A 15,000-nucleotide genomic window follows, 5' to 3' on the forward strand; every position below is an offset into this window, starting at 1 on the left:
TATCAAAGCTTTCTAATTTCTCAGCAATATATAAATAACATTCATGCTGCTTACTCAGACGCCGAAATGTCCGAATAAATGTGCATTTGTTTTCCCCATTTAAATTACCCCGAGTAGTGTGAGGCAAAGGCAATGAGTTCTGTTGATAACTGAAGTCGTTGTATGGCCTGGTGATGATGCTTATGGAAGCTATAGTCCATTTTTTTAGCGATGCATATTTGCACCGACTCGCGGCGGTGCCCTTTTAGCTTGGAAAGGTTTCCTGATCGCTGATTGGTTAGAATTATCTTGTCCAACCAATCAGCGATCCGGAAACTTTTCCGAGCTAAAAGGGCACCGCTGCGAGTCGGTGCAAATATCCATCGCTAAAAGAAATGGACTATAGGTTTTAAAAGCAGTGTCTGGAGAAATGTTATTACTGTGTTCTTGCAATTTATTATCATGTGGATATTTCAAATTTTGAATTTCCAACATACGTTTCTATTTGCTATTAGTGTTGCAATGTTGATTCTTTTTTATTATCTCAGCGTTGCATTCTAGAAGTATTTTTAGATGTTTATCTATTCACTGGATTCTATTTAGTTTCTCTTCCTCTTGTTCTTTTAAAGTTTTCATAGTTTAATAGGAAATATTTATTTTAATAATGTTACTATTCCTAAAATATTTTATTTTTCCTTATTTCCTTATTTCCTTTCCTCACTGGGCTATTTTCCCTGTTGGGGCCCCTGGGCTTATAGCATCCTGCTTTTCCAACTAGGGTTGTAGCTTAGCATATAATGATAATAATAATAATGATAATAATAATAATAATAATAATAATAATAATAATAATAATAATAATAATCCGGGATTAAAGAATGAATTGGACGTTGACTTGTATTCGTTTTCTTCTTGATTCACCACATACGTATGGTTTGCAAGTGAACCTATCCATTGTATAATGGTGTATATCTTTGGTATTGTTATAGCCACGAGTTTTTATAACCCCTTTACTATGTTATATTTTCTTTAATCAATGTCAGGCTCTAAAAGACTCATCTGGAGTTTGCATAGTCGTTATTGAAAGTTTTAACTGTGTTACGTCGTTTTTAAAGGTCTTTTTTACCTCTCATCACGTACCTTTTTATAGGCCGGTTATAATCCAGAATTATTACACTAATCTTCCCGAACGAGTCACTCGTCGTTGCTTAAATTCTCTATTAATCTGTCGAAATAGTCGTTTTTAATTAGCACACGTTAGATAATGCGAGATTAGCCAATTGAATTCCTGCTCTCTCTCTCTCTCTCTCTCTCTCTCTCTCTCTCTCTCTCTCTCTCTCATTTTATATCAAGGGATGTTTCCCTATTAACACACATACATAAACTGATACCCTTAATAATAATTCCTCTCTCTCTCTCTCTCTCTCTCTCTCTCTCTCTCTCTCTCTCTCTCTCATTTTATATCAAGGGATGTTTCCTTATTAACACATACATAAACTGATACCCTTAATAATAATTCCCCCCCCCCTCTCTCTCTCTCTCTCTCTCTCTCTCTCTCTCTCTCTCTCTCTCTCTACTCATATGTCACTTGCACTTGTCTCATTTTCCTCGGATTGTTTTCTGGTTTTCCCAGGATAAATAATACACTAGATTTTCATGAACATGTTAATGCAATTCCCTCAGTTCGAGAGCTCTCTCTCTCTCTCTCTCTCTCTCTCTCTCTCTCTCTACTCATATGTCACTTGCACTTGTCTCATTTTCCTCGGATTGTTTTCTGGTTTTCCCAGGATAAATATTATAATTAGCACACGTTAAATAATGCGAGATTAGCCAATTGAATTCCTGCTCTCTCTCTCTCTCTCTCTCTCTCTCTCTCTCTCTCTACTCATATGTCACTTGCACTTGTCTCATTTTCCTCGGCTTGTTCTCTCTCTCTCTCTCTCTCTCTCTCTCTCTACTCATATGTCACTTGCACTTGTCTCCTTTTCCTCGGCTTGTTTTTTTTCTCTCTCTCTCTCTCTCTCTCTCTCTCTCTCTCTCTCTCTCTCTCTCATATATCACTTGCACTTGTCTCATTTTCCTTGGCTTGTTTCTCTCTCTCTCTCTCTCTCTCTCTCTCTCTCTCTCTCTATTCATATGTCACTTGCACTTGTCTCATTTTCCTCGTATTGTTTTCTGGTTTTCCTAGGATACATAATACACTAGATTTTCATGAACATGTTAATGCAATTCCCTCAGTTCGAGAGCTCTCTCTCTCTCTCTCTCTCTCTCTCTCTCTCTCTCTCTCTACTCATATGTCACTTGCACTTGTCTCATTTTCCTCGGCTTGTTTTCTGGTTTTCCCAGGATAAATAATACACTCTAAATTTTCATGAACATGTTAATGCAATTCCCTCAGTTCGAGACCTCTCTCTCTCTCTCTCTCTCTCTCTCTCTCTCTCTCTCTCTCATATATCACTTGCACTTGTCTTATTTTCCTCGGCTTGTTTTCTGGTTTTCCCAGAATGAATAATACGCTCTAGATTTTCATGAACATGTTAATGCAATTCCCTCAGTTCGAGAGCTAAAAGTGAGAATCGTTTTCCGCTGCAAATACGCTATTAAGGGCTTAAGGATTATTTAAATGACCCTTTGGATTCGATTGTATTTTAGTCTTAATGCAAATATGTTTCCAGCCTATTGATGTCGAGAGGTATCAGATGGTATATACTCATCATTATGATGAAATACATTATTTTCATCCTCGTTATGTCAGGAATTTGCGTTCGTGCTGTTGTTAATTTTACAGTTTACTTGTAAGTGCGTTACTCTGTGCCTTAGTATACAGTATATCGTTTATGGAACAGAATACACAGGTTCTACCGTGTTTACATTTTTGTAAATGTGTTACTCTGTGCCTTAGTATACAGTCTATCGTTTATGAAACAGAATACACAGGTTCTACCGTGTTTACATTTTTGTAAATGTGTTACTCTGTGCCTTAGTATACAGTATGTCGTTTATGAAACAGAATACACAGGTTCTACCGTGTTCACATCTGTTAAACCTGTGTAGAAGGTAGTTTTTGCTTGCAGATGAGAGACTAAGGCAAGCAGGCTTGACTTACGATATTGGTGACAACGTTTTAAAAATAGACACGACAGTACATAATGACCTGGAATGAGAGAGAGAGAGAGAGAGAGAGAGAGAGAGAGACAGAGAGAGAGAGAGAGAGAGAGAGAGAGAGTTCTACCGTGTTTACATCTGTTAAACCTGTGTAGAAGGTAGCCTTTGCTTGCAGATGAGAGAGACTAAGGCAAGCAGGCTTGACTTATGATATTGGTGACAACGTTTTTAAAAATAGACACGACAGTACATAATGACCTGGAGAGAGAGAGAGAGAGAGAGAGAGAGAGAGAGAGAGAGAGAGAGAACTGTCAAGATGCAGATACACAACGGCTGAGTCTTAAAGATGTCTTGCCAGGGGAGGACGAGTCTCTCTTGGAATACCAAACATTGGTGACTCATGAAGTCGAGGAAGAGAAAGGGGCCGGATTTCTTCTTAACCAGACTCTGGATACTCATGGATAACTAATCCCTCCAGGAATATTTTATTCTCCCTCCTGGAATTTTTTTTTCTCCGTCTAGGAATATTTTTTTTTTCACCGTCTTGGGAGTTTTTCTTCCTCTTGGAATGTTTTTCTCTCCCTCTAGGAATATTTCTTTTTCCCTCTTGGAATCTCTTTTTCTCCCTCTAGGAATATTTTTTCACCGTCTTGGGATTTTTTCTTCCTCTTGGAATGTTTTTCTCCCGGAATATTTCCCTCCCTCTTGGAATCTCTTTTTCTCCCTCTAGAAATATTTCTTTATCCCTCTTGGAATCATTTTTTTCTCCCTCTAGGAATATTTTTCTCCCTCTAGGAATGTTTTCCTCCCTCTTGGAATCTTTTTTTCCATCTAGGTATATTTATGTCCCTCTAGGAATATTTTTTCTCCCTCCTGGAATTTTTTTTATCCCTCTTGGAATAAATTATCTCCCTATTGGAATCTTTTTTGTCTCCCTCTTGGAATCTACTCTTCTCCTTCTGAAATATTTTTTTTTCTCCTAGGAATATTTTCCTCCCTCTTGAAATCTTTCTTTCCCTCTGTGAATATTTTCCTCCTTCTTGGAATTTTTCTCTCCTCTACGAATATTTTTCTCCCTCTAGGGATATTTTTCCCCTTCTAGGGATATTTTTCTCCCTCTAGGAATATTTTCCTTCCTCTAGGAATATTATTTCTCGAATAAAGTTATTGGTGAGCTTAATTTACTTGAAATATATCCATACGTGGATGTTGAAAAGTATTGTTGTATTTTGCTTTCCCTAATTTCATAAAGAAATTATAGTAAATAAGTAATTCATTTTTATTTTTTTTTTTTTTGCTGATAATATCATTAATAACATAGCTCTACCTCCATCTTTCTATTTCATATAAGAATAATTCACTTCGAATATATGATTAAAAGATTCATTCAATTGAAACCAGATTTTTATGAATATATGATTAAAAGATTCATTCAATTGAAACCAGATTTTTATGAATATACGATTAAAAAGATTCATTCAATTGAAACCAGAGTTTATGAATATATGATTAAAAGATTCATTCAATTGAGACCAGATTTTTATGAATATATGATTAAAAGATTCATTCAATTGAAACCAGGTTTTTATGAATATATGATTAAAAGATTCATTCAATTGAAACCAGATTTTTATGAATATATGATTAAAAGATTCATTCAATTGAAACCAGATTTTTATGAATATATGATTAAAAGATTTTTTCAATTGAAACCAGATTTTTTTTAATATATGATTAAAAGATTTTTTCAATTGAACCCAGATTTTTATGAATATGTGATTAAAAGATTCATCCAATTGAAACCATATTTTTATGAATATATGATTAAAAGATTTTTTCAATTGAAACCAGATTTTTATGAATATATGATTAAAAGATTCATTCAATTGAAACCAGATTTTTAGTGATAGAAAAATCTTCTGTTGTTCATTCCATGTTCATTTGCTTTTTAAACTAAAGCATTGATATTTTTTTTAAATGTTTTAATTTCTATAGTGCTTTAAAGAGACAAATTATGTCTTTTAGATAATTTAGAACCTCAATATATTTTTTAAACTATTTCTTCTCCTAAGTTTGATTATATTCTATAGGTCTTATGCTCATTTTTACGCATACCAGAATTTTTTAAATAATTTAATATTAATATACAACTGTACCTTGAACCTTCATGATTGAATTACTTAAATTCTCTCTCTCTCTCTCTCTCTCTCTCTCTCTCTCTCTCTCTCTCTGGGTAACCTAACCCTTCTTAACTTTACAAATGGAGCTTTGCCTTTTTTAAGTATTTAATATTCACTTAATCTAAGACTTGCATGGAAACCTTTTTTTCTGGAAAGTAGAAATAAAAACCTCAAAATCTGCCTTTTCCTTCCATTGAAAATTTAGGGAAGTGCTTAAGTTTTCATTGACACAATTGTTATTTCATGTGATTTTTCCTAAATTCCTCAACTGCTTCACCAGATACTGCATTTTCCGAATTATTGCAAGCCTGAGGATGAAGACTCGTTTTCTGAACGGAAGCACTCTCGTCCGCTTTTCATTTCTCACGGTGAGACTAGTAACCGAGCCTTTAAAGGGATAGAGAGATCACTGATGAAGGAAATTGTCAATATTTTTGTATACTTTTTGTATGGATCTCTCTCTCTCTCTCTCTCTCTCTCTCTCTCTCTCTCTCTCTCTCTCTCTCTCTCTCTCTCTCTCTCTCTCTCTCTCGTTGCTGTATTTGTATGTAGTCTCTCTCTCTCTCTCTCTCTCTCTCTCTCTCTCTCTCTCTCTCTCGTGTTGCTGTATTTGTATGTAGTCTCTCTCTCTCTCTCTCTCTCTCTCTCTCTCTCTCTCTCTCTCGTGTTGCTGTATTTGTATATAGAAGACAATGGAATATTATGCATAGCAGTGACAGTCCTTTATTTCCGATGTGCAATGAAAACACGACCACAAATAAACTTAGTAATGCAGCGAAGTGTACTAACATGATGTACACTAAGAATAAGTACTGAATTATTATTATGCCCCAAAATCGATCTCCAAAACCTGAAGAGCATTATCGTAAATATTATTTTGGTTTTCGCCAAAATGCTCTATTTAGATCAAACAAAACTAGAATCCCCCTTCCGGTCCTCGAAAGCAAAGAGCAACAAAAGGCTATTTTACAAGTTTTGCAACACTACTTTAAAAACCCCGGATGTTTTATTTTTTTCCGGGGCAGATGATCCTCTCCCGTTCTTACATCATAGCCACCTTTAATAACCGCCTCCCCCTCTTCCTGCCCTCCTCTTTGGAATCAAGAAAATTATCTCCAAATCCTCAAGAAATCCCTCTATGAATTTGTCGGTTAAGGGGAGCCACTACCAGGTGGTTAAGAGGGGTGGGTATAGAGCGCCATCTCTTGGTTTCTCTTAGCCAAGAAGATTGCGAGACATTCTCTCTCTCTCTCTCTCTCTCTCTCTCTCTCTCTCTCTCTCTCTCTCTCTCTCTCTCTCTCTCTCTCTCTCTCTCAACGCTAATTTCCTCATATAACTCGGTGAAGCCTAGCGTTACTCTCGTTTTATTTTTTCTTCACCTTAGCTGGAATATACTGGATATGTGTGAGGACATTGTGTCTTGTAAGAGAAATTCCATTATTATTATCTTTTTTGTTAGTATTATTATTATTATTACTATTATCATTATTATTAGTTTTATTATTATCATTATTATTATTATTATTATTATTATTATTATTATTATCATTGTTATTATTATTATAATTATTATTATTATTATTATTATTATTATTAGTTTTATTATTATTATTACTATTATTATTATTATTATTATTGTTGTTGTTGTTATTATTATTATTATTATTATTATTATTATTATTATTATTATTACTAGCTAAGCTACAACCCTAGTTGGAAAAGCAGAATACTATAACCCCAAGGGCTCTAACAGGTAAAAATAGCCCAGTGAGGAAAGGAAACAAGAAAATAAATAAACTACAAGAGAAGTATTGAATAATTAAAATAAGATATTTTAAGAACTGCAACAGCATTAAAAGAAATCTTTCATATGGGCTCCAACAGGGAATAATAGCCCAGTGAGGAAAGGAAACAAGAAAATAGATAAACTACAAGAGAGGTAGTGAACAATTGAAATAAGATGTAAGAGCAGTAACAACATTAAAGGAAATATTTCATATATAAACTTTCAAATGGGCTTCAACAGGGAATAATAGCCCAGTGAGGAAAGGAAACAAGGAAATAGAGAAACTACAAGAGAGGTAGTGAACAATTGAAATAAGATGTTGTAAGAGCAGTAACAATATTAAAGGAAATATTTCATATATAAACTTTCAAATGGGCTTCAACAGGGAATAATAGCCCAGTGAGGAAAGGAAACAAGGAAATAGAGAAACTACAAGAGAGGTAGTGAACAATTGAAATAAGATGTTGTAAGAGCAGTAACAATATTAAAGGAAATATTTCATATATAAACTTTCATATGGGCTCCAACAGGGAATAATAGCCCAGTGAGGAAAGGAAACAAGAAAATAGATAAACTACAAGAGAGGTAGTGAACAATTGAAATAAGATGTAAGAGCAGTAACAACATTAAAGGAAATATTTCATATATAAACTTTCATATGGGCTCCAACAGGGAATAATAGCCCAGTGAGGAAAGGAAACAAGGAAATAGATAAACTACAAGAGAGTTAATGAACAATTGAAATAAGATGTGAGAGCAGTAACAACATTAAAGGAAATATTTCATATATAAACTTTCATCTGGGCTCCAAAAGAGAATAATAGCCCAGTGAGGAAAGGAAACAAGGAAATAGATGAACTACAAGAGAGGTTATGTACAATTGAAATAAGATGTTGTAAGAGCAGTAACAACATTAAAGGAAATATTTCATATATAAACTTTCATATGGGCTCCAACAGGGAATAATAGCCCAGTGAGGAAAGGAAACAAGGAAATAGATAAACCACAAGGGCTAATGAACAATTGAAATAAGTTGTAAGAGCAGTAACAACATTAAAGGAAATATTTCATATATAAACTTTCATCTGGGCTCCAAAAGAGAATAATAGCCCAGTGAGGAAAGGAAACAAGGAAATAGATGAACTACAAGAGAGGTTATGTACAATTGAAATAAGATGTTGTAAGAGCAGTAACAACATTAAAGGAAATATTTCATATATAAACTTTCATATGGGCTCCAACAGGGAATAATAGCCCAGTGAGGAAAGGAAACAAGGAAATAGAGAAACTACAAGAAAGGTAATGAACAATTGAAATAAGATGTTGTAAGAGCAGTAACAATATTAAAGGAAATATTTCATATATAAACTTTCATATGGGCTCCAACATGGAATAATAGCCCAGTGAGGAAAGGAAACAAGGAAATAGATAAACTACAAGAGAGCTAGTGAACAATTGAAATAAAATGTAAGAGCAGTAACAACATGAAAAGAAATATTTCATATATAAACTTTCATATGGGCTCCAACAGGGAATAATAGCCCAGTGAGGAAAGGAAACAAGGAAATAGATAAACTACAAGAAAGGTAATGAATAATTGAAATAAAATGTTGTAAGAGCAGTAACAATATTAAAGGAAATATTTCATATATAAACTTTCATATGGGCTCCAACAGGGAATAATAGCCCAGTGAGGAAAGGAAACAAGGAAATAGAGAAACTACAAGAAAGGTAATGAACAATTGAAATAAGATGTTGTAAGAGCAGTAACAACATTAAAGGAAATATTTCATATATAAACTTTCATATGGGCTCCAACAGGGAATAATAGCCCAGTGAGGAAAGGAAACAAGGAAATAGATAAACTACAAGAAAGGTAATGAATAATTGAAATAAAATGTTGTAAGAGCAGTAACAATATTAAAGGAAATATTTCATATATAAACTTTCATATGGGCTCCAACATGGAATAATAGCCCAGTGAGGAAAGGAAACAAGGAAATAGATAAAACCACAAGAGGTAATGAACAATTGAAATAAGATGTCGTAAGAGCAGTAACAACATTAAAGGAAATATTTCATATATAAACTTTCATATGGGCTCCAACAGGGAATAATAGCCCAGTGAGGAAAGGAAACAAGGAAATAGATAAACTACAAGAGAGTTAATGAACAATTGAAATAAGATGTTGTAAGAGCAGTATCAATATTAAAGGAAATATTTCATATATACACTATTAAAATTTAAAAATAAAAACAGCAATTAGATTCATTGAAATAAATCTTTCATCTGGGCTCCAACAGGGAATAATAGCCCAGTGAGGAAAGGAAACAAGGAAATAGATAAACTACAAGAGAGTTAATGAACAATTGAAATAAGATGTTGTAAGAGCAGTATCAATATTAAAGGAAATATTTCATATATACACTATTAAAATTTAAAAATAAAAACAGCAATTAGATTCATTGAAATAAATCTTTCATCTGGGCTCCAACAGGGAATAATAGCCCAGTGAGGAAAGGAAATAAGGAAATGGATAAACTACAAGAGAGATAATGAACAATTGAAATAAGATGTAAGAGCAGTAACAACATTAAAGGAAATATTTCATATATAAACTATTAAATATTAAAAATAAAAACAGGAATTAGATTCAACAGAAACATTTATAATGTTAAATAAGATGCTGTAAGAGCAGTAACAACATTAAAAGGAAATATTTCATATATAAACTATTAAAACTTAAAAATAAAAACAGTAATTAGATTCAACAGAAACATTTATTATGTTAAATAAGATGCTGTAAGAGCAGTAACAACATTTAAGGAAATATTTCATATATAAACTATTAAAACTTAAAAATAAAAACAGTAATTAGATTCAACAGAAACGTTTATAATGTTAAATTATGAGCTCGGAAGTTCATTGCAATTCTGGACAGAGGTTCCTATCCAAGTACTGATGTTTACTTTATAAATCGTCCCTAGTACTAGAGTATTCGTGTGCGTGACCGCGCGTGTCGGGGGGGGGGGGGGGTGCGTGACCGGGCGTGTCGGGGGGGTGCGTAACTACCCAGTAGACCATTATCAATGAGTCACTGAGAGTCCTGGGCTCATTAACAACTCGTTAACCTCTGTGGAAGTCTGTGCATTGGAATATAATCTGTATATCTTTGTTTTAATTTGTTTGATCTATTAGAACTTTATTTGTATTGCCTTGTATTGATTTGTCTTATTATTTTTTTTTCATCTTTATTTTTCATTTTTTTTTCTTTTTTGGAGTACTTAAGGAACTTATAATCTTTGGTGAAGGATATATATTTAACCTCCTCTCGCCAGGGTATTACTACTCCGTATACCCCCATACCCGAAGGACAGGGAAAAGTGAGTATCACCCGAAAGATATATATATATATATATATATATATATATATATATATATATATATATATATATATATATATATATATATTCATATATAGCGAGACACTTGTTCTTTATTATATATGGGAGGTTAATAAAGGACTGGTATTTATTGGTCACAAGACTTCTTATTATGCTTAAAATACCACCATATTGTTACGGTTTCATATCTATTGCTGTAGCCTAACTCCTTTGGACTGCTACTAACCTCCCTGATCGTCCTTATTCTTTGGTCTTGATCTCCCAAACAAAACACATTGAGGCAATTTCATTCCTAACAAAATAGTGTCTTTTAGGTTTTAGTCAAAACAAAGGCAATGCTGTCGATTTTAAGAATCAGTGACCTTTAGGTTTCAAGACAAAATTGATTGTTTCAACAATTTCCTATTTTATTCATCTTGTTGAAAGCCAACATCCTTTTACTGCTATGGTTCAACTATAGTCCTTTTCTTTTAGCAATGCATATTTGCACCGACTCGCAGCAGTGCCCTTTTAGCTCGGAAAAGTTTCCGGATCGCTGATTGGTTGGACAAAATAATTCTAACCAATCAGCGACCAGGAAACTTTTCGGAGCTTAAAGGGCACCGTTGCGAGTCTGTGCAAATATGACACGCTAAAAGAAATGGACTATAGTAGTACTATTCAGGTATTTTGTTCCCATTCAGCTTTAAAGGCTTTAAAATTCTGAGCTGAATATTAAAGATTGTCAGTCCGAAACAAATTAGAGGAATTTTCAAATTGCTAGCGATAATAATCTTACTTTTATCATATCTTGGTTTTATTATTTATATTATTATTTCATCTACTTTATGTATATATGTATATATATATATATATATATATATATATATATATATATATATATATATATATGTATATATACATATATATATATATATATATATATATATATATATATATATATATATATATATATATATATATATGTATCGATATATATATATATATATATATATATATATATATATATATACAGAGAGAGAGAGAGAGAGAGAGAGAGAGAGAGAGAGAGAGAGAGATTTTTTTCCTTGTTTTAGAAAATATATTTGATTAGTCAAACAATTACTTGTTAGTGGTTAAAAAAACAGTATTTTGCGCTAGCAATGACGATATAACGAAAACTGGTTTAAATTTCAATGTTTTTTATCAAGCATAGTTCACGTGTTACCTTTTTTTAATAAGTAATTCCCATTAAATCCGATGAAATACCATTAAGAATTAGAAATAAAAACTGAATTATTATTATTATTATTACTACTAGCCAAGCTACAACCCTAGTTGGAAAAGCAAGATGCTATAAGCCCAAGGGGTCCAACAGGGAAAAATACCCCGGTGAGGAAAGGAAATAAGGAAATAAATAAATGATGAGAATAAACTAATAATAGGCCTATATCCTTCTAAAAACACTAACAGCGTCAAAACAGATATGTCCTATATAAACTGTTAATAACTGCCACATGAATTGAATACTTATTTTGAGAGAACTTCTTAAAAAAACACTTATGATTATTGCTAATTTTATTCCAAACGGATCATTCTAGCTGATATGTTATCTCTGAACTAAGCAATATTTAAACGTTTCTAACATGACTTGTTGAATAAGCAAAATCTGTAATATGGATAGGGTTCATCGTTGCGAAAATTCCATCTGATATTTAACTATTGCAATTGCAAAATAACAAATATGTTATTAAAGCCATTGTTGTTATCATTTCTGTGGAAGGTAATGACAATGAAGAGGATTATTATTATTATCATTATTATTATTATTATTATTGTTGTTGTTGTTGTTGTTGTTAGTATTAATATAATTATTATTATTATAATTATTATTATTATTATTATTATTATTATAATTATTATTATTATTATTATTATTATTATTATCATTATTATTATTGTTATTGTTATTACTATTATTTGTATTAATATTGTTATTATTATTATCATTATTATTATTATCATCATCATTATTATTGTTGTTATTATTGTTATTTATATTATTATTATTATTATTATTATTGTTGTTATTATTATCATTATTATTATCATTATTATTATGATGATGATGATGATGATGAAAATACAAAGTAACCTAACGGATGATAGCATATCATGATTCACGAGAAATCATAATAGAGATAATTAAGGTTAACCAAAATAAATGTAGTATCGACACGGTCACCCACAAAATGACATTTCTAATTTGTTAACAGTCCTCCTGCTTTACCCCCCTGTCTGCATATCAGTAGCTTAATCATTCACCTTACTAGGGTACTCTCTCGTGAGTTCCCATCGCGCTCGCTGGCTTCAAGATTTCCAGTGAGGCTTTTTTTTAGCATTGATTACCCGGGTGCTTCAATATTTGTATATTTTTTTTTATATTGGTGTCGTGCGTCTTCCAACAGTCTCTCTCTCTCTCTCTCTCTCTCTCTCTCTCTCTCTCTCTCTCTCTCTCTCTCTCTCTCTCTCTCTCTCTCTCTCTCTCTCTCTCTCTCTCTCTATATATATATATATATATATATATATATATATATATATATATATATATATATATATATGTAAAATGCGCATGCACATATGGATATATACATACATACATATGTATATATATATATAAATATATATATATATATATATATATATATATGTATATATATACAGTATGTATATATATACACATATACAGTATATATATATATATATATATATATATATATATATATATATACATATATACATATATACATATATAGATATGTATATATATATATGTTTATATAAGAATATATATGTGTATATATGTGTATATATGTGTATATATGTGTATGTGTGCAAAAATTAAATAGAAGTGTAAAAACATTATATAAAATTTCACAGGTCAAGAAGTGGTAACCGCAACAAACAAAACTTCTTTATTTTGTGAAAGTTGTTATTTTAGAAAACTCCTTAGAACTAGTATTTTATATTTCAAAATGAATTTTACTCTTTCTTTTCTTTCAATATTTTAATACTTAAGATTTGAGTCCAAGTGTTGGTTACTTTTAGCTAGAGAGTTATATATTTAATGATATTTTAAGGAATTATAATATTAACTTAGTTTATTGTTTATTACACAGTTAGCATTTTAAAAATTCAAGTGTTTTAGGGGTTTTAAGAAGTTTTGGGTTTAACAACAATCTTCCTGTGAAATTAGTAAATGCTTTAATACCTGGTTTTTTTTTTCTCTCAAGACCTTAGGTTTTACATACTTTGTTCTGTGAACGTCCATATATATATATATATATATATATATATATATATATATATATATATATGCTATATATATACTGTATATATATGTATATGTATATATATGTATTCCATATATATATATATATATATATATATATATATATATATATATATATATTTACATACTTTGTTCTGTGAACGTCCATATATATATATATATATATATATATATATATATATATATATGCTATATATATACTGTATATATATGTATATGTATGTATATATATTTCATATATATATATATATATATATATATATATATATATATATATATATATATATACACACACACACTGACGTATGTGTATATATATAAGTGTGCATAGACAATTGAACTTCAGATTTAGACTGAAACAAGTCGAAGAAATCCCTCTATTACTTCAAAAATTCGCCATATAAAACTGCGCATTGCTTCATAAATACGCCCCCCTGTAAAATATACTTCGACATGCCTTAGCTCCTAGATACTGACCAGGGGGAAACGGCCAGATGCCCTTCACGTGCCTCCAAAGGAGAGGAAATTGTGTTCAAGATTTTACTGCGGACAGTCTTCGGGTTGGAAGTTGTGACTCAACGTTGTTGGCGTATTTCGAAAAGTGAGACTTCCGTCCATTCAGTTTCCTGGAATTGGAATGGCTTCTGTGTTTATCGATTTCGAAGTGGGATATTGCTGTTGACAAAATAGATTTTTTATTTATTTTTTATTTATGACTGTGTTTTTCATTTATCCAAAAAGAGTTAAAACTTACAGCAAATGTTTTTTTTTTTTATGTTGAATAAGCTGGTATGTCTCGTCCATTCAGTTTCCTGGAATTGGAATGGCTTCTGTGTTTATCGATTTCAAAGTAGGATATTGCTGTTGACAAAATAGATTTTTGATTTATTTTTTATTTATGACTGTGTTTTTCATTTATCCATATAGAGTTAAAATTTACAGCAATTGAATAAGCTGGTATAAGTCTCTTTTTTTTATAGAGTATATAAGAAGTACAATATTGCTGTTGACAAAATAGATTTTTGATTTATTTTTTATTTATGACTGTGTTTTTCATTTATCCATATAGAGTTAAAATTTACAGCAATTGAATAAGCTGGTATAAGTCTCTTTTTTTAAAGAGTATATCAGTAGTACGATATTGTTGTTGACAAAATAGATTTTGAATTAATTATTATTTATCAATAAGTGTTCTTCATTTATGTATAAAGAGT

This window comes from Palaemon carinicauda, chromosome 22, assembly GCF_036898095.1.
Source record: "Palaemon carinicauda isolate YSFRI2023 chromosome 22, ASM3689809v2, whole genome shotgun sequence".
Taxonomy (NCBI): Eukaryota; Metazoa; Arthropoda; class Malacostraca; order Decapoda; family Palaemonidae; genus Palaemon; species Palaemon carinicauda.